Here is a 24,648-nt window from a genome sequence, read left to right as displayed (position 1 = left end):
CCACCTTTAAACCTTCGGGTGTAGCCAAAAAATGAATAAATAAAGAAAGAAAGAAAGAAAGAGCTCAAAGAGGGCTTTACAATTCTGTGAAGAAGCAGTGTGCACACATTTTACTTTTTATTTATTTTAATTATTATTATTATTATTATTTTTTGCTTTTTAGGGCCACCCTAGGGGCATGTGGAGTCTCCCAGGCTAGGGGTCCAACCGGAAGCTATGGCTGTCAGCCTACACAACAGCCACAGCAACGAGGGATCTGAGCTGCATCTGCGATCTACAGCACAGCTCACGGCAAGGCCAGGTCCTTAACCCACTGAGCGAGGCCAGGGATCCAAACTGCAACTTCATGGTTCCTAGTTGGATTTGTTTCTGCCACGACAGGAACTCCACGTACACGCATTTTAAATGCCATCACCAGAGTTCCCATCATGGCTCAGTGGTTAACACACCTGACTAGGATTCATGAGGATGCAGGTTCGATCCCTGGCCTTGATCAGTGGGTTAAGGATCCTGCGTTGCTGTGGCTGTGGTGTAGGCCGGCACCTGTAGTTCCAATTTGACCCCTAGCCTGGGAACCTCCATATGTTGCTAGGGCAGCCCTAAATAAAGGAAAAAAAAAAAGCTATCACCAAGTGCATACCTTCACAATGTATAACTCTTCTTGTGCCTTCTGAGGCCAGGAGTGTTAAGGGGTCAAAAAAAAAATAGTACAATAATAATAAAAATGACCGTGTATCAGGTTGGCTAACGGCTGCGGCCAGCAACCCCAACATTTCAGTGGGGCATCTCAATAAAACTGATTTTTTATTTCTCCCAAGTGGGTTTTCCTGGTTGAGCCGCTCTGTTCCAAGTGGTGCTGCAGGGATTCTGGAACCTCCCCTCCTCTGGTTCCAGTATCACTCCAGAGAAAGGCAGGCCTGGAAGTGGATACATCACTTCTGGCCTCATCGCACTGGCTCGTACCCAGTTCTTGTGGTCCTACCTGGCTGTGTGGGAGGTTGGGGACTGTACTCTCGGGAGTGCCCTGGAGGAAAAGGAAGTGGGGAATGATGAACATGCTGCCACGGCTTTTTTTTTTTTTTTTTCTTTTCTGAGAATCTACTAAATGTCATAAGTTACACGCTACATAAGTTACACGCTACATAAGTTACATGCGTGTTGTCATTTTATCCTTACATCGTCCCTTGTTTACAGGGGAGGAACCTAAGGCTCAGAAAGGCTAAGTCAATTTTACGAGGTGAAAGGCTTATGCTTGGAGAATCATTGCGTAACCAGATCATTCTGTCTCCAAAGCCTGTAATTGAAAAGAAGTAAGGCCAGATCAACACGAGGGAGCTGCTCTGAGACCACACCCACTCGTGCAACCTCATCAACGGTCAAGAGCTTACTGTGTGTGTGGTTAAGCATTGTTCTAAGCGCGCTCATATGAACTCAGTCCTCACACGGCCCCTAGGAGATAGATGCCGATGCTGTTAACACTCTTATGTTTTGGGCGGCGTCTGGGGCAAAGTTCACAGGCCAGGGATGGAACCTGTGCCACAGTAGCAACTGGAGAGACAGCAGTGACAATGCAGTATCTTTAACCCCTGAGCCACCAGGCAACTCCAATACCATTGTTTTAAAGAGGACGACATTGCACAGAAAGGTTAAGTGACTTGATGAGGTCATTCTAGGTAGTGTTTCTCCAGAGTCGACAAACAGCTTGGCCCCGCTCCTGCCCCTGCAGACAACAAAAGGAATTGTTGTAGGGCAGAGACTCAGAAGGGGGGAACTAGTACCCTGGGGGGGATTCTGGCTAGTCCACGGGGGTGGGGGGGGGTGAAAGACGGAAATGTGATCCTTCTATTCATTTTTTTTTTTTTTTTTTTGTCTTTTGTCTTTTGCTGTTGTTGTTGTTGCTATTTCTTGGGCCGCTCCCGCGGCATATGGAGGTTCCCAGGCTAGGGGTTGAATCGGAGCTGTAGCCACCGGCCTACGCCAGAGACACAGCAATGGCGGGATTCGAGCCGCGTCTGCGACCTACACCACAGCTCACGGCAACACAGGATCCTTAACCCACTGAGCAAGGGCAGGGACCGAACCCGCAACCTCATGGTTCCTAGTCGGATTTGTTAACCACTGCGCCACGACGGGAACTCCCCTATTCATCTTTATTTTTATTCTTCTTTTTTTTTTTTTTTTTTTTTTTTTTTTTTGTCTTTTTGCCTTTTCTAGGGCCGCTCCTGCGGCATATGGAGGTTCCCAGGCTAGGGGTCCAATCGGAGCTGTAGCTGCCAGCCTACGCCAGAGCCACAGCAACGCGGGATCCGAGCCGTGTCTGCAACCTACACTACAGCTCACGGCAACGCCAGATCGTTAACCCACTGAGCAAGGGCAGGGATCGAACCCGCAACCTCATGGTTCCTAGTTGGATTCGTTAACCACTGCGCCACGACGGGAACTCCTTTACTTTTATTCTTAAAAAAAAAATCAGAGCGATAGTAAACTTTGCCAATGGGTATGATGCATATTGACCCTGTTGCCCTCTCAGCTGAGGATCCATCTACATAATCCATATTAGTAAAATTTAATATCTGATTTTTTGTTGTTTGTCTTTTTAGGGCTGCGGGTGGCATAGGGGTTGAATCAGAGCCACAGCAACGGATACGTCATTCTGCAACCTACGCGGCAGCTCACAGCAAGAGGGCAATGCCAGAACCCAAGAGGGATTCAAACTCGCATCCTCAAGGATACTAGTTGGGTTCTTACCGCTGAGTCACAGCTGGAACTCCTGATTTTTTAAGAACAAATACAAATGTCACCTGCAGTGCTTAGATAAGTGGAACAGTGTGGTAAACTTAGTTTGAACTAAGCTAGCTCTCACGGTGTGGACAAGTGGTTTTAAAAGATTCCTGTAAAGGATTACGGACGACTGGAGTTCCCGTGGTGTCGCAGCGGAAACGACTGCGACTGGGAACCATGAGGTTGCGGTTCCATCCCTGGCCTCGCTCAGTGGGTTGAGGATCTGGCGTGGCCCTGAGCTGTGGTGTAGGCGGCTCGGATCCTGCGTGGCTGTGGCTCTGGCGCAGGCCGGCAGCTGTAGCTCCGATTGGACCCCTGGCCTGGGAACCTCCAAATGCCGCAGCCCTAAAAAAACAAACAAAAAAATTACTGACAACGGACACCCACCTTAAGCACCACCTCCATCGTAAACGCCCCAGGCGCCCTCACGCATGCTCGGAACCGCTACCTCGTAGGCTGGAAGGCGGAGCCTGTGGCCACACCCTTTCTCTTTCTCCCGCCTTCCTTGTTCCTTCCGGAGGTGTCATTGGCTGCTCCACTTAGCAATTGGGCGAGCCCCGGGTTGTCGGAGGGACACAATTGGGCAGGGTCGCCGCCTCTCGACCGGTGGGTCGGCTCGGACTGGCCAAACCAACCCCTCAACCAAGCTACGACTGGAGGAGTGGGCAAGCTCCGGGCTTGGGCGTTTGCTTCCAGGTGCCAGGTTTAGGGCGCCACGCTGCTGGGGGCCAGTCAGGTGGAGGGGTCCGGGGAGCCCCGGGCTGCCGGCGAGGCGGGACGGCAGCCGCTGCCCCCGGAAGGACCTGCCAAAATGAGGACGGGGCACCTTGGTGGAGGAGATTGCGATGAAGCTAGACATCGTGGTCCGACATGGGACCCCTAGCGAGGACCCCACCTTTCCACCTGGGAAGCCCTAACTGGATTGGAACCCAAGATTGAGGGGTTCTGCTCAAGCAGATGGCCCCACCTATCAAGAGCAGTTACAGGAAATCGAACAGAGCAGGGGGAGCTTCTGCAGAGGAATGACCTGCTTGCCAGAGGTTTATGAGCGAGAGAACTGGAAGAAACAAATCAAAAAGCTAATGCTAACAGCGAGGCCTCTCAGCCTGCAGACTCATCTTCAGAGCCAAGAGAGGAAATTGAAGACATTTGGCCAAGGGAGAAGGATCCAGGAGAAAGGTGATCAGATATCTGTGCACACGGATGTCCTGTCAGTGGTTAATGAACCCGACTAGGATCCATGAGGACTCAGGGCGTTGCCCTGAACTGTGGTGTAGGTCGCAGATGTGACTGGGGGATCCGGCGTTGCTGCGGCTGTGGTGTAGGCTGGCAGATGCAGCTCCAATTCGACCCCTAGCCTGGGACCCTTTATATGCCTCAGGTGATGGTGCAGTGGTTACAAACACGACTTGTATCCATGAGGATGTGGCTTCCACCCCTGGCCTCAGTGGGTCAGGGACCATGTCCTTGCCATGAGCTGTGGCGTAGGTTGCAGAGATGGCTCGGATCCAGCATTGCTGTGACTGTGGTGTAGGCCAGCAGCTATAGCTGAGATTCGACCCTAGCCTGGGAAATTCCATATGCTGTCCTAAAAAGACACCAAAAACAAACAAACTCGTCGTAAAATTGTTGAAGAAGTTAAACAGAAGGCTTCACCCATCACTACAAAAAGCCAATAAGCCGAAGCTCACGGTCCCATCTAGTGAAGATCCATGCAAAGGGTGCCCCCTAGCCTTGAACAAGGGTAACATACCATTGAAAGGACAAAGCGATGGAATTTCTGCAGTGGTGCAGTGGGTTAGGAATCTGGGCGTTGTGGAGGCTGGATGGAGTTGGTTCCATCCTTCCCCTCCCAGTGGGTTAAAGGATCCAGCGTTGCTGCAGCTGCATTAAGTCACAACTTGGCTTGGATTCAGTCCCTGGCATTTCCAGATGCCTGTGGGTGTGGACATGAAATGGAAAAAAAAAAAAAAAAAGACATAATGACACCAATGTCCACTAAGCCACCTTCCTTATAGTATCTCCAAGAGACCCACGGAAACAGTGAGGCTGATGCACGGGAGGGGGCCCCGTATTAAGACAAAACTTGAACAGCATTCTGACTGACACTTGTTTTGAAAATGCTCTCAAACCAGGGGAGTTCCTGTCGTGGCTCAGTGGTTAACAAATCCGACTAGGAACCATGAGGTTGCGGGTTCGATCCCTGGCCTTGCTCAGTGGGTTAAGAATCCGGCATTGCCTATGACCTATGGTGTAGGTCGAAGACGAGGCTTGGATCTGGTGGCTACAGCTCCAATTCGACAGCTAGCCTGGGAACCTCCATATGCCGTGGGTGCGACCCTAAAAAGACGAAAGCCAAAAAAAAAAAAAAAAAAGAAAAGAAAGAAAATGCTCTCAAATCAGGTAACGAAGAGCATTCCAAATCATTCCATTTTTCTTTTTTTGGTCTCGCCTGCAGCATGTGGAAGCTCTCAGGCCGGGGATCAAACCCTCTCCAAAGCAGCAACCCCAGCCCCTGCAGTGACAATGCTGGATCTTTAACCCACTACCCCACAAGGGAACTCCATTAAATTTTTCTAGGAAGATTGAAAACACCTGAGATGATTCTGTCAGTATAGGACTACCCAAATTTTAAATTTTTATCAAGTAACTAAAGCTGGAAAGTGAAAAATGCCTTGTGTTCTTCCAAACCAGCAGGGGGCGTACATGCTGAAACATCAAGGATAGTAGTTCACAGGACACAAATAGCCAAGGCTCTCTGCCTGCAGGCCTGGGCAAGTGCTTTGTATGCATTAGTCTATTAGGTCTGCACAACGACCCTATGAAGCAGGTACTATTTTTCCCTCTACTTGGAAATGAGGAAACTGAGGGCTAGAGAAGTGAAGCAGTTTGCCCAGCTTGTAAATGACAGAACTAGGGTTTAAACCTAGGCAACTGACCACAGATTTTCTATTTTCAATTATTGTGCTACACGGCTTCCCCAGGACAGGGTGGACGTGCTCTGGCAAAGAACGAGAGTGGTACATTTATACCATGGCACGTTTGTATAATTTCATTAGCAGACGTTAATATCGATATTAGCTTTCTCAAAATGATCCAGTTTGAGTAAGTAGGTTGTTGTCAGGGATGAATGAGAATTCCTATAAAATGTAAGGTTTTTAAAGTTGTTGTTGTTGTTGTTTTGCTTTTTAGGGGCATATGGACGTTCCCAGGCTCGGAGTCAAATCAGAGGTGCAGCTGCTGGCCTTCACCACAGCCACAGCCATGCCGTCAAATCCGAGCTGCGTCTGTGACCTACACTGCAGCTACAACAACACTGGATCCTTAACCTACTGAACAGGACCAGGGATCAAACCCGTGTCCTCATGGGTACTATTCGGGCTTGTTATTGCTGAGCCACAATGGGAACTCCCAAAGCAAACCCTTTAAAATCTAAAATTCTTGTGTGTTTTAGACAATGATCTGATTTGAAAAAAACAAATAACAAACTAAATAGAGGATATTGCGTGTGGTTAACCTCTTCTTGATATCTTGGAACTATTAATAGAATCATCCTCTTTTAGCAGAATTCTTATTCTTTGGATTACTATTAAATATCAGGCTTTTCTCCAACCCTCCTTTCCAACCCTCACCCCTAACATATGGCTGATGAAATGCTTTGGGCTAAGAAACCAAATAAGTTTATTATTAACCGTATTTTTTTTTTTTTTTTTTAGGGCCACACCAGTGGCATTTGGAGGTTCCCAGGCTAGGGGCTGAATCGGAGCTGCAGCTGCCAGCCTATGCCACAGCCACAGCAATGAAGGATCCGAGCCGAATCTGTGACCTACACCACAGCTCACAGCAACGCCAGATCCTTAACCCGCTGAGCGAGGCCAGGGATTGAACCCGCAACCTCATGGTTCCTAGTCGGATTAGTTTCCCCTGTGGGGCGATGAGAACTCCCTATTGTATATCAATTATACCTCAGCAAAGCTGTGAAAGAATCATGCCACCATCTAGGAAAAAGTAAGGAATAGATGAGGGTAGAACTGATGACACGAGCAGGAGATGAAGTAAGAAAACATCAGGGAGTTCCCCTTGTGGCTCAGCAGGTTAAGGATCTGGCATTGTCACTGCTCAAGTTGCTGCTGCTGTGCGGGTTCCATCCTTGGCCCAGGAACTTATACATGTCGTGGGCACATCCCACCCCCCCCCCAAATGTCAGAGGTGACCCTTCTCCCAGTCTCAGCATTTGGATGAATCCAGAAGACTGTTTGAAATGTGCATTGAAATTTGGTCTCTTTAAATGAAGAGACTCACATGGAAAACATCATTCAAACTCTAAATTTTTCCAGCAATGTTTAAAATGATGTCATACTCAATCCAGTACGTTCCAAAATTTCTTTAAACTTAATGAGCAGTGTTTTGAAGCCTTTATTGAGTGTTCTTAATAGCCAAAGCAGAAACTTAAGAACCACTGGGAATTAGTTGTCCTTCCTGATGTGGTTAAAAACATCTCCACTAAAAACTGTATCAAAAAATAAAAAACAATCTGCAAAGGAACTAAAATATATTTCCCCAAGCAAATATTATGGGAAGGAAGACGGCAGAAAGCATGGCTGAGAAACACATATTGGGACAAAATAAGCAGCCCACCATACAGTCAGATGGAGGTTACAAATTTTTTTTTTTCCTATTTTTGGCTGCCCCGCAGAATACGGAGTTCCCTGGCCAGGATTCAGATCTGAGTTGAAGTCTTGTCCTAAACTACAGCTGTGGCAACACTGCATCCCTAACCCACTGTGCTGGGTCGGGGATCGAACCCATGTCCAAGCACTCCCAAGATACTGCCAATCCTGTTACACCACAGCAGGAACTCCAGGTTACATATGTTTTTTAGCATGTCTCCACTTGTGGCATTTGCTAGATTCTGCTTCAATAATGAAACATCAAAGCAGTACTTTTTTTTTTTTTTTTTTTTTTTGGTCTTTTTTGCCATTTCTACGGCCGCTCCCTCGGCATATGGAGGTTCCCAGGCTAGGAGTCTAATCGGAGCTGTAGACACTGGCCTACACCACAGCCACAGCAACTTGGGATCCAAGCCTCATCTGCAACCTACACCTCAGCTCACAGCAACGCCAACGCGGATCCTTAACCCGCTGAGTGGGACCAGGGATCGAACCCGCAACCTCATGGTTCCTAGTCGGATTCATTAACCACTGAGCCACGTTGGGAACTCCCAAAGCAGTACTTTTTTTTGGCTGCCCCTGTGGCATGTGGAAGTTCCCAGGCCAGGGACCAAACCTATACCATAGCAGTGACAACAGTGACAATGAGCCACAACAGTGACAATGCCAGATCAGTGACAATGCCAGATCCTTAACAGACCACTAGGGAATTCCTCAAGGCAGTGCTTCTAGATTTTTGTGAGTCCTCTAAGCAAAGATGACTCAGAGGAGATGCAGCCTCAGCAGGGACTCATTTAATAAAAACAATGATTCATGAAAAAAGTGTGATTATTGATGGAGCAGCTGCTCTGGACTGGAGTAAAGCGAGGATCCTGGGATGTGGTTATTGAAAGAGCAGCAACACAAAATTCACTCAGTATCTCACTCCTGTCAAAGAAATGAGGCCAGAAGGGCAAAGTACACTTTTTTTTTTTTGGTCTTTTTGCCTTTTCTAGGGCCACTCCCGCAGCATATGAGATTCCCAGGCTAGGAGTCTAATCGGAGCTGTAGCCGCCGGCCTACGCCAGAGCCACAGCAACATGGGATCCGAGCCGCATCTGCAACCTACACCAGAGCTCACGGCAACGCCAGATGCTTAACACACTGAGCAAGTGCAGGGATCGAACCCCCAGCCTCATGGTTCCCAGTCAGATTCGCTAACCACTGCGGCACGACGGGAGCTCCGGCAAAGTACACTTTAAACAGCAGCATCTTTCTATACTTTCCAAAGAGGAGGGAAGTGACCGAGTTTTTGGTCACCAACAATTTTTTTGCACCACAGAAAATCTCATTGGTTAGCTCAAGGCAAAGAATCTGGAAGGACTCTCTAAAACATGAGTTTTGCATTTTTCCTTTTACAAAAGATTCTGTGTTCCAAGTTTATTGGCTCGTTCTTTCTTTCTTCTTTCTTTCCTTTTTCCCTCCTCCCGCCCTCCCTTTCTTTCTTTCGTTCTCTTTCTTCCTTTCTTTCCCTTTTTCTTTCTTTCTGTCTTTCTTGCTCTTTCTTCGTCCCTCTCTCTTCTTTCTTTTTCTTTCTTTCTTTCTTTTTTTCCTTCCTTCCTTTTTTAAAACAATGATTTTTATTTTTTCCATTATGGTTGGTTTCCTCCCTTCCTCTTTCTTTCGCTGTGCCCCCAGCATACAGAAGTTCCTGGGTCAGGGATAGAACTGGCTCCACGGCAGTGACCTGAGCCACAGCAGTGGCAATACCAGATCCTTAACTGTTAGGCCACCAGGGAACTCCTTTACTGGCCTTTTCAATGATGACAAGCAGCCATCAGCAGTGTGCCATTCACCAGAAACTTCATCATAAATATAGACAAACACATACACCATCTGAACTTTAATGGGCCATTTTACCAAAGAACAGTACAAAAAGAAAATCTGGCAGAAATTTTGGCCATAAAGAGGGCATTGTGAAAAATGGATGTTGAGGATGTTTCCAATATTATATGACTTGGTCACATGTAAAAGCTCTTATACTTAAGATAAAGGAACTTGAAAATGGAATTTTCTCACCTGTTTAAAAATCTCCCCAAAAATTGAAGTGGATTTTCAACCCATTTATTAATATCATAGAAATGTAACACCTTTTAGTTTGTCAGAACAACTGTTGACATCCTGGAAGATGAAACGTAATCAGTCAAAATTAGGTATTTAGAATCAACATCTGCTAATCTTACAACAAGAAAGACAGCTAGACATGGTGTGTCTCTTAAGGCAATAAAACAACATCTCTTGGAGTTCCTGCTGTGGCGCAGTGGCTTAAGAATCTGACTTTAGTGACTCGGGTTGCTGCAGAGGCACAGGTTCAATCCCCAGCCCGGCACAGTGGTTTAAGAAGATCTGGCATTATTGCAGCTGTGGCTCAGATTCAATCCCCTAGCCTGGGAGCGTCCATACCCTGTGGGTGGGGCCAAAGAAACAAACAAGCAAATCTCCTAATAAATAGTTTCACAAACCAAAAAAAAAAAAAAAAAACAAACCAAATTTGAATCTCATCAAAGCCTTCAGATCCACCTCTCAATTTACTTATTCATTTTTTTGGCTGGACTTGCTGCATGCAGAAGTTCCTGGGCTAGGGATCAAACCCGAGCCACAGCTGTAACCAGAGCCTCGGCAGAGATAATGTGAATCCTTAATGCACTGAGCCACGAGGGACCCCCCAACTCTCAGTGCAAAGGAGTAGCAGAGGACAAAGCAACACGCTCAAGTTTCAACGGGATGCAGTCAGCACGACCCAAAGTGTGGAAAACCCTCCAGGACAAATGACCACGTTTCTGCAACAAATTACAAAGAGGGGGTGCTAAGGACTGAATTGTGTCTCCCCTCATTCATATGTAGAAGACCCCACCCCTAACATGACTCTACTTGGAGATGGGGGTCTTTTTACTTTATTTTATTTGCTTTTTTAGGGTCACACCTGCTGCATATGGAAGAGCTGCAGCTGCTACGCCACAGCCATAGTAACACAGGGTCCGAGCCACATCTGTGACCTACATCATAGCTCATGGCAACGATGGATCCCTGACCCCCTGAACTGAGCGAGGCCAGGAATGGAAAACCCATATCCTTATGGATACTAGTCGGATTCATTCTACTGTGCCACAATGGGAACTCCTCAGGGGGCCTTTTTATTTTATTTATTTATTATTATTATTATTATTTTTTTGTCTTTTCTAGGGCCACACCCATGGCATATGGAAGTTCCCAGGCTAGGGGTCTAATCGGTTGTAGCCGCCAGCCTACACCACAGTCACAGCAATACCCAATCCAAGCTGTGTCTGCAACCTACACCACAGCTCTCCACAACGCTGGATCCTTAACCCACTGAGGGAGGCTAGGGATCGAACCCGCAACCTCATGGTTCCTAGTCGGATTTGTTAACCACTGAGCCACGAAGGGAACTCCCCAGGGGGCCTTTTAAAAGAGGTGATTAGAGTTAAATGAAGTCAGGTAGGGCCCTCATGGGAGAGGATAGAGGGAGAAGGGGCCGTCTGGAAGCCAGGAAGAGAGCCTTCACCTGAAACCAACCCTGTTGGGCTTTGATCTTGGACTTAACCTCCAGACCTGTCAGAAAATACGTTTTTCTGTGGTCTAAGCCATCTGATCTGTGGATTTCTGTTACGGCAGCCTGAGCAGACTTAGTACAAGAGGGGAGGGGAGGGAAGAGAGGGAGGAAATAGGAACCGGAAACCTCTAGACTAAAAGTCACTTAAAACCATACCAATCCATTATGTCTATTTTAATGCAAAAAACAAGTAAAACAACAACCAGATCAATCAACCACACTCGATACCTTATTTGGATTCTGATTAATAATAATAAGCCTCTTATGCAATTATGACATTTGTGAGACAGATTGGACATTGGGTGACATTAGGGAATTATTATTTTTAGGTGTGATATTGGTGTGTTGTTGTTATTATTATTATTTTTTTTTGCTTTTTAGGGCCGCACTATGGCATACGGAAGTTCCCAGGCTAAGGGTTGAATCAGAGGTGCAGCTGCTGGCCTGCACCACAGCCATGGCAATGCCAGATCTGGGTCGCGTCTGAGACCTACTCTACAGCTCACGGCAATGCTGGATACTTAACCCACTGAGGGAGGCCAGGGATCGGACACACATCCTCATGGATTCTAGTTGGGTCCACTACCGCTGAGTCACAGCAGGAACTCCCGGTGGTGGTGTATTTTTTATAAAGGGTCCTGGAGTTCCCTTTGTGGCTCAGCTGTTAATGAACCTGACTAATATCCATGAGGACACGTGTTCTATCCCTGGCCTCGCTCAGTGGGTTAAGGATCCAGCATTGCCATGAGCTGTGGTGTAGTCGCAGATGTGGCTTGGGTGCTGCATTGCTGTGGCTGGGGCCTAGGCTGGCAGCCATAGCTCTGATTCGACCCCTAGCCTGGGAACCCCCATATGCTGCAAGTGCGGCCCTAAAAAGCAAATAAATAAGTAAAATAAAATAAAAAGGGTCCTTATTTTGAGAGCGCCATACAGGATTATTTGTGGATGAAATTACACAATGTTTGGGGGTTTTAAAAAGTAATGTAGGAGGAGTTCCTAGGCCGTGAGTTAAAGATCTGGCTCTGTCACTGCAGTGGCTCAGCCTGCTGCTGTGGCACAGGTTTGATTCCTGGCCCAGAGAATTTCCACGTGCTGCAGGCACAGCCAAAAAAAAAAAAAAAAAAAAGTAGGAGCCAGGAAATGCCTGGGGCAGGCCTGGCTGAGGATTGCTGGGGCTGGGTGTTAGGTTAGATGGAGATTCATTATACGACTCTGTCTACTTTTTTTTTTTTTTTTTTTTGTCTTTTGTCTTTTGCTGTTGTTGTTGTTGTTGCTATTTCTTGGGCCGCTCCCTCGGCATATGGAGGTTCCCAGGCTAGGGGTTGAATCGGAGCTGTAGCCATCGGCCTACGCCAGAGCCATAGCAACACGGGATCCGAGCCGCGTCTGCAACCTACACCACAGCTCACGGCAACGCCGGATCGTTAACCCAGTGAGCAAGGGCAGGGACCGAACCCGCAACCTCATGGTTCCTAGTCGGATTCATTAACCACTGCGCCACGACGGGAACTTCTCTGTCTACTTTTGAATGGATTTGCAACTCATGGTTCATAATGCAGAGTTAAAAGCCAAGTTAAGCTAAAAGTAACCAAGACCTTTAATATCATTGGTAGATAGAACTGAAAAAAAAAAATAATGGCACGACCGACTGGGCATGGTGGCGGTGCTCGTCTTCCTTTCAGATCTAGTATGTGTCCTGACAACGTCTTTTCTCGTTGTCATGGACATTAGGGCCGAGTGTTGAAATAAACTGAATTTTAGGGAATAGCCCTATGAAAGCATTAAACCAAAACTTAAAAAAATAATGTATAGTATTGTTACCTTCTGAAAATACTTTAAATACTATTTAAATGTGAGAGCTGAAATGTTTTTGTATATCATAGAGAAAATGAAGTGCAAGTTATTTAAAGAAGACTGTTTATTTTATCCCCCCTTTAAACTTCAGTTTTTCTCAATAGCCAAGATATGTCCATGAACAGATGAATGGATTAAGAAGATGTGGTCACAGGAGGTGAAAGACTTATATCTCTGAAAACTATAAAACATTAATCAAGGAGGATTCAAAGCGATGGAAAGACATCCCATGCTCCTGGGTTGGAAGAATGAATATTGTTAAAATGGTCATACAACCCAAAGCCATCTACAGATTTAATGCCATCCCTATCAAATTACCCATGACATTTTTCACAGAACTAGGACAAATAATCCAAAAATTTATATGGAACCAGAAAAGACCCAGAATTGCCAAAGCAATCCTGAGGGGAAAAAACAAAGCAGGAGGCATAACTCTCTCAGACCTCAGACAATATTACAAAGCTACAGTAATCAAGACAGTGTGGTACTGGTACAAATCGGACATACAGACCAATGAAACAGAATAGAGAGCCCAGAAGTAAACCCAGACACGGTCAATTAATCTCTGACAAAGGGGGCAAGAATGTAAAATGGGAAAAAGACATTCTCTTGGAATTCCCATCGTGGCATATTGATTAACAAACCTGACTAGGAACCATGAGGTTGTAGGTTCGATCCCTGGTCCCACTCAGTGGGTTAAGGATATGGCTTTGCTGTGAGCTGTGGTGTAGGTTGCAGACATGGCTCAGATCCCATGTGGCTGTGGCTGTGGTGTAGGCCGGCAGCTGTAGCTCCGATTCAGCCCCAAGCCTGGGAACCTCCATATGCTGCAACTACGGCCCTAAAAAGACAAAAGACAAGAGATTAAAAAAAAAAAAAAAAAAAAAGACATTCACTTCAGCAAGTGGTGCTGGGAAAATGGGACAGCCACATGTAAATCAGTGAAACTAGAACACATCCTCACACTATGCACAAAAATAAACTCAAAATGGCTTAAAGACAAACAGAAGGCAAGATACCATAACATTCCCAGGAGAGAACATAGGCAAAACATTCACTTACATCAACTGTACAAATGTTTTCTTAGGTCAGTCTCCCAAGGCAATAGAAATAAAAACAGAAATAAACAAATGGGACCCAATCAAATGCACAAGATTTTGCACAGCAAAGGAAACCATAAAAAAAAAAAAAACACCAAAAAGACAACCTATAGAATGGGAGAAAATAGTTGGAAATGATGCACTGATAAGAGCTTAATCTCCAAAATATACAAACAACTCATACAACTCAACAACAAAAAACCCCAAAAAACCCAATTTAAAAATGGGCAGAAGACCTAAATGGACATTTCTCCAAAGAAGACATACAGGTGGCCAACGGGCACATGAAAAAATAACCACTCATTAGAGAAATGGAAATCGGAACTGCGGTGAGGTGCCACCTCACACCAGTCAGAATGGCCGTCACTAATAAGTCCACAAAGAACGAACGCTTCAGAGGGTGTGGAAAAAGGGAACCCCCCTACACTGTTGGTGGGAATGTATATTGGCACAACCACCATGGAAAACAGTATGGAGGTACCTCAGAAAACTAAATATAGACCTACCATAGGACCCAGCAATCCCACTCCGGTTCATATATCTGGACAAAACTACAATTCAAAAAAAACACATGTATCCACATGTTCATAGCAGCACTATTCACAATAGCCAAGGCATGGACACAATCCAAATGTCCTTTGCAAGAAGAACAGATTAAGAAGATGTGGTACATATACACAATGGAATACTACTCAGCCATAAAAAAGCACAAAATAATCAACATGGATGGAACTAGAGACTCTCACACTAAGTGAAGTAAGTCAGAAAGAGAAAGACAAAGACCATATGATATCACTTAGATGTGGAATCTAAAACATGGCACAAATGAACCTATCTATAAAAGACGCACACTCACAGACACAGATAACAGATTTTGTGGTTGCCAAAGGGGAGGTGGGAAGGCAGTGGGATGGACTGGGCGTTTGAGGTTCATAGAGGAAAACTATTCTGTTTAGAATGGATAAACAACAAGGTCCTACTGTACAGCACAGGGAACTATATACAGGCTCCTGGGACAGACCATGATGGAAAATAATGTAAGAAAAAGACTATATATAAGTATGACCGGGTCACCTTGCAGTACAATAGAAATTGGCACAACACTGTAAATCAACTATGCCTTAAAAGAACAATTTTCTTAAAAACCCTTCATTTTCTTGTAGGGGTTCAATATACTACACTAATATAGTTAAGGGTTTCCTTCAAGACATGTCCCTGGAAGGGCAGGAGCCCAGCCCATGGGAGGCACTGCACCATCACAGCTTGCTACAGGCTCGTGCCACAGGCTGCCAGGTGGTCTGCCATCAGGGACTCAAGCCTTCACGTGCAAAGGCTTTGGGGCACTTGTCCAAAGTCTGGTTTCAATCCACAGCTGAGACCAGCACTGCCTCTCACCTGCCCGCTCTGGCAGTTGGGTGGGGCATAAATACTATGGTGGGTTAATGCACTGGCTTCCTCCCTTTCCACCTGTTTCTTTGGCCTTAGGAGCACACACTGTAATCTCCTGCCTGAATCAAGAATCAGGCTGAACTAGAACAGAGAGTCTGGTGTGGGTTCAAGACCCAGGTTCTGCAGGAGCAAAGTAAGGATGCTGCTTTTGCTGCTCCTATTCCACATTGTACTGGAAATTCTAGCCAGAGCAGTCAGGCAAGCACAAGGAATCGAAGGCTTCCCCACTGGAAAGGAAGAAGTGAAATTATCTCTATTCGCAGATGACATGATCTTATACATAGACAATCCTAAAGCAACTACCAAAAAAACGCTATTAGAGCTAGTACGTGAATTCGGCAGGGTTGAAGGATATGCAATCATCATTCGGCTATCAGTTGTATTTCTATATGCCAAAGTGACCAATCCCAGAAAGGAAATAAAGAGAACAATTATTATTATTATAATTTTGGGGGGGTCTTTTTGTCTTTTCTAGGGCCGCTCCTGTGGCATATGGAAATTCCCAGGCTAGGGGTCTAATCAGAGCTGTAGCCTCCAGCCTACGCCACAGCCACAGCCATGCCAGATCCGAGCAGAGTCTGCGACCTACACCACAGCTCACGGCCACACTGGATCCTTAACCCACTGAACAAGACCAGGGATTGAACCCACAACCTCATGGTTCCTAGTGGATGCGTTAACCACTGAGCCACGACAGGAACTCTGAGAACAATTATTAATTTATAATCACACAAAAAGAATAAAATGTTTAGGAACAAATTCAGCAAAGAAAGGGTAAGACTTGCACACTGAAAACTACAAAATATTGCTGAAAGAAATAGGAGTTCCCATCGTGGCTCAGCAGAAACGAAGCTGACTAGTATCCATGAGGATGCTGGTTTGATCCCTGGCCTCCCTTGGTGGATTAAGGATCTGGTGTTGCTGTGAGCTGTGGTGTAGGCCGGCAGCTGCAGCTCCAATTCGACCGTGGCCTGGGAACCTCCATATGCTGAGGGTATGGCCCTAAAAATACCAAAAAAAAAAAAATGTATATATTGCTGAAAGAAATAAAAGGAGACGTACATCAATGGAAAGACATTGGATTGAAAGACTTAGTGTTGTTAAGATGACAATACTACCCAAAGAAATATACGGATTCAATACAATCTTTGTCAAAATTTCAATGGCTTTTTTTGGGGGGGGCCGTGCCGGTGGCATGTGGGTATTTCTGGGCCAGGAATTGAACTTGTGCCACAGCAGGGAATGGGGTGCTGCAGTAACAACACCAGATCCTTAACCAGCTGTACCACGAGGGAACTCCTCAATGGTGTGTGAGCCCGAAGCAGGGGGTTTAAGCTCACAGGATGTCCAGTCTGGGGCAGCAGCAGGTGCTAGGAAGCAGGCAGAAGACACGCTGGGTCTGCTGAAGGCAAATGTTTCACTTGGGGACTTCCCTTGGGCCCTGGCAGTTAAGGATCTGGCGTTGTCATTGCTGTGGCTCAGGTTTGATCCCAAGCCTGGGAACTTCCACATGCCACGGGCGAGGCCAAAAAAAAAAAAAAAAAAAAAGAAAGAAAAATTCCACTTAGGCAGCCCTGGAAAGGACCCTGCCGCCCCAGGACCCCAGGCCTCGCCCTCTCTGAATCCACCACCCTCAGGGCCGCTGGCTGGAGTGAATCACAGTCCCCTAAGTGCTGGTGGGCCAGCACCTGGTCGGCTGCCACTTCCTGAGCGCCCAGCTCCTATGCTGGCCTTCAAGGCTTCCTGTTTGTCGATGAGGTCTCTGAGGACCAGGGCGGTGGTGGCTTGACCCTAGGGTGGAGGGGGCTGGCGCACAATGGGGCTGATGCCAAACCAGCCTGTCGTGTTTTGAACTTCGAAGGGAAGGGAGTGGGTCTTCTTCCTCGTTGCCTGCCCTGCCAGTATGTCACAGGGGCCATGAGCTTAAGCCAATCCGAAAGGCGACATCTTGGACCTTTTGGGGCTCAGAAGCAGAGATGCCCATACAACCTGCAGGGAGTCCCTGCAGGAACCACCTTTGACCACTAGAGAGCGCTGTGGGACAGAAACCCAGTCCAGAATGGACCATCCAGCCCATCAGCTGCGACAGTGGTGATGACAGGTGAGGAGGAGCTGGCATTCCTGGAACTTGCCCTTTGCGACAACCACCTCATTGGATCCTCACACCAAAGCCAGGACTAGGCTGTTAGGATCCCACTTTGAAGATTAAGAAACCACACTCAGCATTGTTAAGTGATTGGTCCCAAGTCTCCAAGTTAGACGTGGGAGAGCCAAACTTGAACCCAGACCATTAACCAATGACCCTGCCTCCCCCAGGCTCTTTGGTTCTGTCTCTCCTGCTTCGTCTCTTCTAGATGCTTCTAAGCTCAGTGAGATTTGTCCAGGCCCACTCAGCCGTGGGGAAAGTTCTCCTCACCCCCCCATAGCCCCATGAATTACTGCCAGGAGAGGCTGGGCTGGGGCAGGCAGAGGGGGAGGGGCAGGAGCTGGGGCCATGGGGCCGGCTCTGGACATTGGGAGATCCCAGGCCACTGGGCTAGAAGTCCTTCTGCTCTGGCCCCAGGCAGAGCTGGTCCCCTGGGAGTCTGCCAGGCTTATTAATATCCTGCTGAGTCAGGGGGCTCTTGAATTTCAGCATCACAAGACTCAGAGGCTGAGCCCAGCAGGAATATTCTTGACTCCCCAGCGTCCTCTCTCCCCCCGGCACTGCCCACCCCAGGCTGGAGGCCCTGCGGGTCTGAGCTGCCAGGTGGCCTGGGGGCAAGTCACTTCACCTGACAGTGAGGTGGAGATAGGAAGCCTGTTCAGGGCTGTAGCGAGGCAGTGCCCTTCCATGGCTGGGCACACGAGACGAGCCAAGGAGCAGGAGCTGCTTTTCCAGAAGAGACCTTTTCTGGAGGGCCTGTGGCAGCCTGTCCTTGTCATAGAGGGTGCCTCAGTGGGGGCAGCCCAGCCTGGTTCTCACAGAGCTCCCTGTCTGCCTGACATGGGGTCCCCAGCCGGCAGCCAAAGCGGACTGGGCTCAGCTGGGGGCCCAACAGAAGCCGGGTCTGTCCATGGCCCCGCCGATGAGCTCTGGGGATATTTGGAATTAGGTCTCAGGGAATCTCGCGTGGGATGGGCGCTGTCTGAGGGAAGAGGTCCTGGATGCAGGTGAGGGGGGCGGTGGGGTGGCCATGGCAACAGAGGGAGCCAGACTGCAGAGGGTGAAATGAGCCGGATGCAGCAAAGGACAAGAGCCAGGGAGTTCTCTGATGGTCTAGTGGGTTCGGCTCCTGTGTTCTTCACTGTGTCTCTGGTCATTGCTGTATGGTGCAGGTTCGGTCCCTGGCTGGGGAATTACCACATGCTGCCTTGTGGCAAAAAAGACAAAAAACTAAAAAAAAAAAAAAAAAAAAAAAAAGCTAGAGAGAGAGAGAGAGAGAATCTAAAATAAACATTACACTCATTAAAAAAAAAAAAAAGACAGGCGCCCCAGGAGAGAAGCCTTCTGGCTTCTGGCTCAGACTTCTGCACCCACTTTCCCACAGGCTCTAGGAGGCTGCCCACACCCCACCCCACAAGAGCCTCCTTGTCATCGTACACAGCCTTGCAGAGGGAGGTGGAGGTGGGACCATTTCTCCACCACCCAGCCCTTGAGTTCCCCAGTTAGGGTTTATAACGATTTACCTTCCAGGCACCAGGGCGCGGCCCGAGATACCCATGTCCCCTCCTCGAAGCCTCACAGGATACCTGTTCTCCCCATCTCACAGATGAAGAAACTGAGGCCGCCAAGGCAGAGTCAGCTGCCCCTCAGTGACAGAGCCAGGACTCAAACCCAGGTCTTCTGCTTCACCTTGGTTCTAGATGCGCTCATTCAGCTCAGCATCAGTTTTCGTGTGTTTTTCAGCTCAGCATTTGTTGAAGGAAGGAATCCAAGTTTCATTTCTAGAGAATTCCTCTTTTTGTGTCCTCATCCCCCGGCCCCTGAGCTGGGTCCTTTCCTGCCGCCCCCAACACTCGGCCACCCCAGGTTGCGCCCCCTTCACATCTGATGGATGGGAGGAAGTGCTATGAACCTTGGGCCCTTCTCAGACGCCGCCCAGAGCTTGTCCGAAGGGGGCTTTGGCTCCTGGCCTTATCAGCCAGCCCCACATGTCTCAGAGAACCCACGACGGGAGCCCGCCCTGCCCCAGCCCCTCACAACCAGTTGTTATCAGAGGACACATTCCAGCCGGGCGGCCCTCGGAAGGCGCGGAAGATAAACCTGCCACCTTCCGGCCCCTCTTCCGAGTTGGGCCAAGTGGGGAGGGGCGCTCCAGGGGCAGGAAGGGGGTTATCACCACAGGAAGACCTGGTGTGAGAGAACCCTGGGAGCTGGAGCGTGACCCTTCAGAGGAGGGGACCCTGCTGGCTGGGGCTGGGAGAGGGGCAGCTGCTTCTTTGGAAGCCCAGATGTTTGCTCTGGGAGCCAGGAGGTGCCTGGTGAGGTCGGTGGGGCTCTCGGCCAGAGGCTGGAGGGCCCTCCGGGCAGGGTCTCAAAGTGCCGCCGTCTTCACACACCTGTCTGTCCGCCCCATTAAAGATAAGAGAATTGATGGAGTTCCCGCTATGGTGCAGTAGGATCAGGATCAGGCATTTTCTCTGCAGTGGCGCAGGTTCGGTCTCTGGCCCAGCATGGTGGGTTGAGGATCTGGTGTTTGCCACAGCTGAGTAGGTGTACGCAGAAAAGAAGAAAAAGAAAAAGAAAAAGATAGGAGTTCTTGTTGGGACTCAGCAGGTTAAGAACCTGACATAGTGTCCATGAAGATGAGGGTTTGATCCCTGGCCTCACTCAGTGGGTTAAGGATCCGGCGTGGCTATGAGCTGTGGTGTAGGTTGCAGACGTGGCTGGCATCCCACGTTGCTGTGGCTGTGGCATAGGCCAGCCTCTGTGGCTCTGATTCAACCCCAAACCCGGGAACTTCCATATGCCGCAGGTGTGGCCTTAAAAAGAAAACAGAAACAAAAATAAACCAAAAAACGGATAAGAGAATCAAGGCTCCAGTGACAGATAATGGAAGCTCTTAGCTCTCAGGGCTGTGAAGTAGATGCGAGCAGAGGGCTCAGGATGGAGCGTCGCCTGGACAGCAGCACTGGAAACGCTCCCTGTGGGTCACACGCTCAGACACACACTGACTCAGCACTACCTGTACGGCAGGTGTACGCCCGCCTCTCCATGTGGACAAGCAGGGTCAGCGTCATCAGAGCCCTCGGAACGAGAGACCACTGAGGTTCCCACTATATGGATGAAGAAACAGAGACGTAGACAAGCGAGGCTGCTAGTCAGGGTCCCTCAGCTCTAAGCAGAAGAGCCAGGGTTGGGTTCCGGTCTGTCTGACCTCAACGCGCAGGCTCTCTCTTGCCACCGTTCCATGCCTTCAAATAATTTCACTTATCACCTTGTCTGCACAGCAGATGTTTCATGCTCCAGCGGTCTCACCCCAACCATGGCCACGAAAATGTGCAGAAAAAGGTCCCTGCTGGTCACTGTCAAACTCAGCGAAGAAGGGGGGCGCCTTGGTCCCTGATGAACCTGCCAGGTCTTGGCGCAAACCACAGTCAGGCCTGGGCCCTGCCTCCAGCCCATGGGAAGATCAGAAGCAGCAGACCCACAGGTAAGGCAGGCTCGGCCACAGACCACGTGCCCCTGAGGGTCTGGCAGCAAGGCAGGTGCAAGAGAGCTTTCAAAGGGAGGCATGAGAACCCTGAAAGCAAAGCAGGCTGGCTCTTTGGTGTGGGGCAGATAGACTGGGACAGGTCACCAGCCCTTCAGGGTATCACGGCAGAGTCACCAACAGCAAGAAGCTTGGGATACAAGAGAGGGTCACGGGGCTCAATTTTCAGTGCCTGAGATCCTTAGCTTTTGAATTCTGGCTGTGGACGCTCTAAGAAACATACCTGTCCCATAATAACTAGCCCTGGATGGAGAATGTTTTGGAAGCATTTCAGATCTCATAAAAAAAAGGAGAAAATTCCAGGAGTTCCCATTGTGGCACAACAGGGATCAGATTCAATCCCTGGCCCAGCACAGTGGGTTAAATGAGCCAGCACTGCTGCCGCAGCGAAGATTGAAACGGCAGTTCAGATCTGATCCCTGGCCCTGCAACTCCACATGCCTCCAGGCAGCCAAAAAAGAAAGAAAAAAAGGAGAAAATTCTGTGGAACCCTCGCAACACAAAAGACATATAAGCAAGACCCGTGAGCCGGGGCCTCAGGGATGGAAGAGTGGCTGGTAGCCAGGTGCTGGGACCACAGGGGTGGGGGCTGAAAGCTCTTGGTCCAAAGGACCTGAGACTGGTCCAGCCTAGCGGGCATCCAGGTAGGCAGGGATGCCTGGAGGCCACCCTCCTATGGCAACATGGCTGGGGGCGTACCTAAGCCAGTAATAAGGGCAAGGGACACAGGTGGTGGTGGGCTGACTGGAGGCTCCAGCTCTGAGCCTGGAGTGGACATCCTGGCTACAAGCAGAGGCAAAGCCAGTCTTCTCTGAGGGAAAACACCATGGCCAAACTAGACTCCCTGGGATGCTGGTAAGCTGATGGCTTGATCTTAAGGATTAATGACCCACGGAGCAAGTCCATAGAGACAAGAGCACTGAAGGACTGTGGATTCTGGGATGGTCGGATGCAGAACGTAGGACAGCTGATATGTTAAAGGGAACGAGAAGAAGGATGCATGTGATCAAGCCGACACAAAGGACCAATCAGGAGCAGACAGGCGGATTTAAGAAACAGACACCGACGGTACGTCTAGAAATGACAAACTGACCTGAAATCCAGAACCTGTAAAATGACTAAAGAGATCAGAGACAACCGGAACAAAAGCAAGTGGAGTAGAAGACGTGTCTGAATTTCTTTTCAAAATGCAATAAAAAAATAGAGAAGGGTAGGAAACTCTGAAAGCCAGCCGAGGCAGGAGCGCTGGAAGGGGGCTGAGCACGTTTGCACTTGTAGATAAACACGACCGCCTGCGAGGTTTGCAGCCACCTGCTCTAAAGGAACGGCTTGAGGATAAACTTCAGGAAGAAGGAACATGATGGGGGCGACCTAGGGCCCGAGAAGGAAGAGCAGACAGAGAGTTAAGCACAACAAACACTGTGAAGCAACAGGGGTTTCCTTTGGGACTTCAACAAAAGGACGCACCTGACTTACCCGACAATCTATACAAACCAGATTGGGCGGGGTGTTGGGAAGGAGGGCAAAGCTGCAGCGTTTAGACTGGAAGCTAGATTTACCCGCTAACACTCTGACAGTGCCAGTTAAAGCAAGAGAAATCAGCAGGGAGAAACGTGAAAAGAAAAAGTCAGCTAAAACCCCAATTCCAAGATGGGCAAGAAAGAAGAAGAAAGAAACAGGGAAAGTAGAACAAATAAAAAAAATTTTTTTTAGGAGTTCCCGTCGTGGCGCAGTGGTTAATGAATCCGATTAGGAACCATGAGGTTGAGGGTTCAATCCCTACCCTTGCTCAGTGGGTTAACGATCCGGCGTTGTTGTGAGCTGCGGTGTGGGTCGCAGACTCGGCTCGGATCCCACGTTGCTGTGGCTCTGGCGTAGGCTGGCAGCTCAGCTCCGATTAGACCCCTAGCCTGGGAACCTCCATATGCCGTGGGAGCGGCCCAAGAAAAGACAAAAAAAAAAAAAAAATTTTTTTTTTAAAAAGATGGTAGGAGTTCCCAGGTTGCTGCGGAGGGGCAGGTTCCATCCCTGGCCTGGCGCAGTGTGTTAAAAAAGGATCCGGGGAGTTCCCGTCGTGGCGCAGTGGTTAACGAATCCGACTAGGAACCATGAGGTTGCGGGTTCGGTCCCTGCCCTTGCTCAGTGGGTTAACGATCCGGCGTTGCCATGAGCTGTAGTGTAGGTTGCAGACATGGTTCGGATCCCGCGTTGCTGTGGCTCTGGCGAAGGCTGGTGGCTACAGCTCCGATTGGACCCCTAGCCTGGGAACCTCCATATGCCGCGGGAGCGGCCCAAGAAATAGCAACAACAACAAAAGACCAAAAAAAAAAAAAAAAAAAAAAAGGATCCGGTGTTGCCGGAAAATTCTGTGTGCTGTGGGTGCAGCCACGAAAAGAAAAAAAACAAAAAAAAAAATTTTTGGCCGAGTCCGTGACATGCAGAAGTTCCCAGGCCAGCGATCAAACCTGCACCACGGCATCAACCTGAGCCGCTTCGGTGACAACACCGGGCCCTTAACCCACTGTGCCACCAGGGAACTCCTGAATCTTCTTTTGAGTATCATGTCAAGGAATAAAAGGGTGAAAGAAAACACCAGGAGTAGGTGATTTACAGGTGAGTTCTATCAAATGCACAGAGAAGCACAGAGCTTTCTAATGTCACACAGACTTTCCCAGAGAACACAGGGAGAGTCAGTCCACGGGGCTGGTACAAGCTGGATAACTAAACCAGACAAGAATGCATACCAAAGGCAAATTACAGCCGGACTGCACTCAGGAATATAAAAGTAAAAAATCTTAACTAAAATATTAGCAAGCTGAATACAATAGTGTATAAAAAAAGGCTAATATACCTGATGGAATTAGCATTATCTGAAGGCTTCAAAGGGACGGTTTAATATTACAAAAATCAGTGTCATTTAATATATTGACTGATTAGAGGAGGAAAAACTGCAGGATCATCTTAATAGATGCTGAAGTATTTTCCTTTTTTTTTTTTTTTTAGGGCATACTCGCAGCATATGGAAGTTCCCAGGCTAGGGGTCAAATCAGAGCTGCAGTGGCCAGCCATAGTCACAGCCACAGCAACCCTAGATCAGAGCTGTGTCTATGACTTATACCGCAGCTCACGGCAATGCCAGATCCTTAACCCACTGAGGGAGACCAGGGATAGAACCCGCATCCTCATGAACCCACTAGTCAGCTTTGTTTCCACTGAGCCACAAGGGGAACTCCAATGCTGAAGTATTTTTTTAAATTCAATGTAAATTCATGTTAGGCACTTCTCAGTAATTCAAAAATAGAAGGGAATTTCCTTGTCCTGATTAATGGGGAAACATTAGCAGTATTCCTTCTGAGATTAGAAAGAAGAAATGTTATGTTTCTCTTTATTATTATTATTATTTTTGGCCATGCTCCCGGTATGCGGAAATTCCCAGGCCAGGGATTGAACTTGTGCCACAGCTGTCACCTGAGCCATAGCAGTGACAA

The 24,648-nt window shown here is 48.2% G+C and overlaps 2 long non-coding RNA genes across 2 annotated transcripts; one reads left to right on the top strand and one right to left on the bottom strand.

The window, feature by feature from the left end:
- Positions 1-1,068: 1,068 nt before the first annotated feature.
- Positions 1,069-19,496, bottom strand: LOC146407313 (uncharacterized). Its single transcript, XR_014829399.1, has 3 exons — positions 19,134-19,496; positions 4,535-4,717; positions 1,069-1,720 (listed from the first exon to the last, which is right to left on the bottom strand). It is a non-coding gene; the product is annotated as an uncharacterized LOC146407313 (long non-coding RNA).
- Positions 12,965-18,873, top strand: LOC146407314 (uncharacterized). Its single transcript, XR_014829403.1, has 2 exons — positions 12,965-13,577; positions 16,172-18,873. It is a non-coding gene; the product is annotated as an uncharacterized LOC146407314 (long non-coding RNA).
- Positions 19,497-24,648: the final 5,152 nt, after the last annotated feature.

This window comes from Sus scrofa, chromosome 1 (genome assembly GCF_054392235.1).
Source record: "Sus scrofa isolate SSC_HxYL_T2T_F1_AM1 chromosome 1, Sscrofa_HxYL_maternal_Yorkshire_Landrace_v2.0, whole genome shotgun sequence".
NCBI lineage: Eukaryota > Metazoa > Chordata > Mammalia > Artiodactyla > Suidae > Sus > Sus scrofa.
The sequence above is the reverse complement of the archived record's forward strand: the minus strand, read 5'-3'. Positions and strand labels throughout refer to the sequence as shown.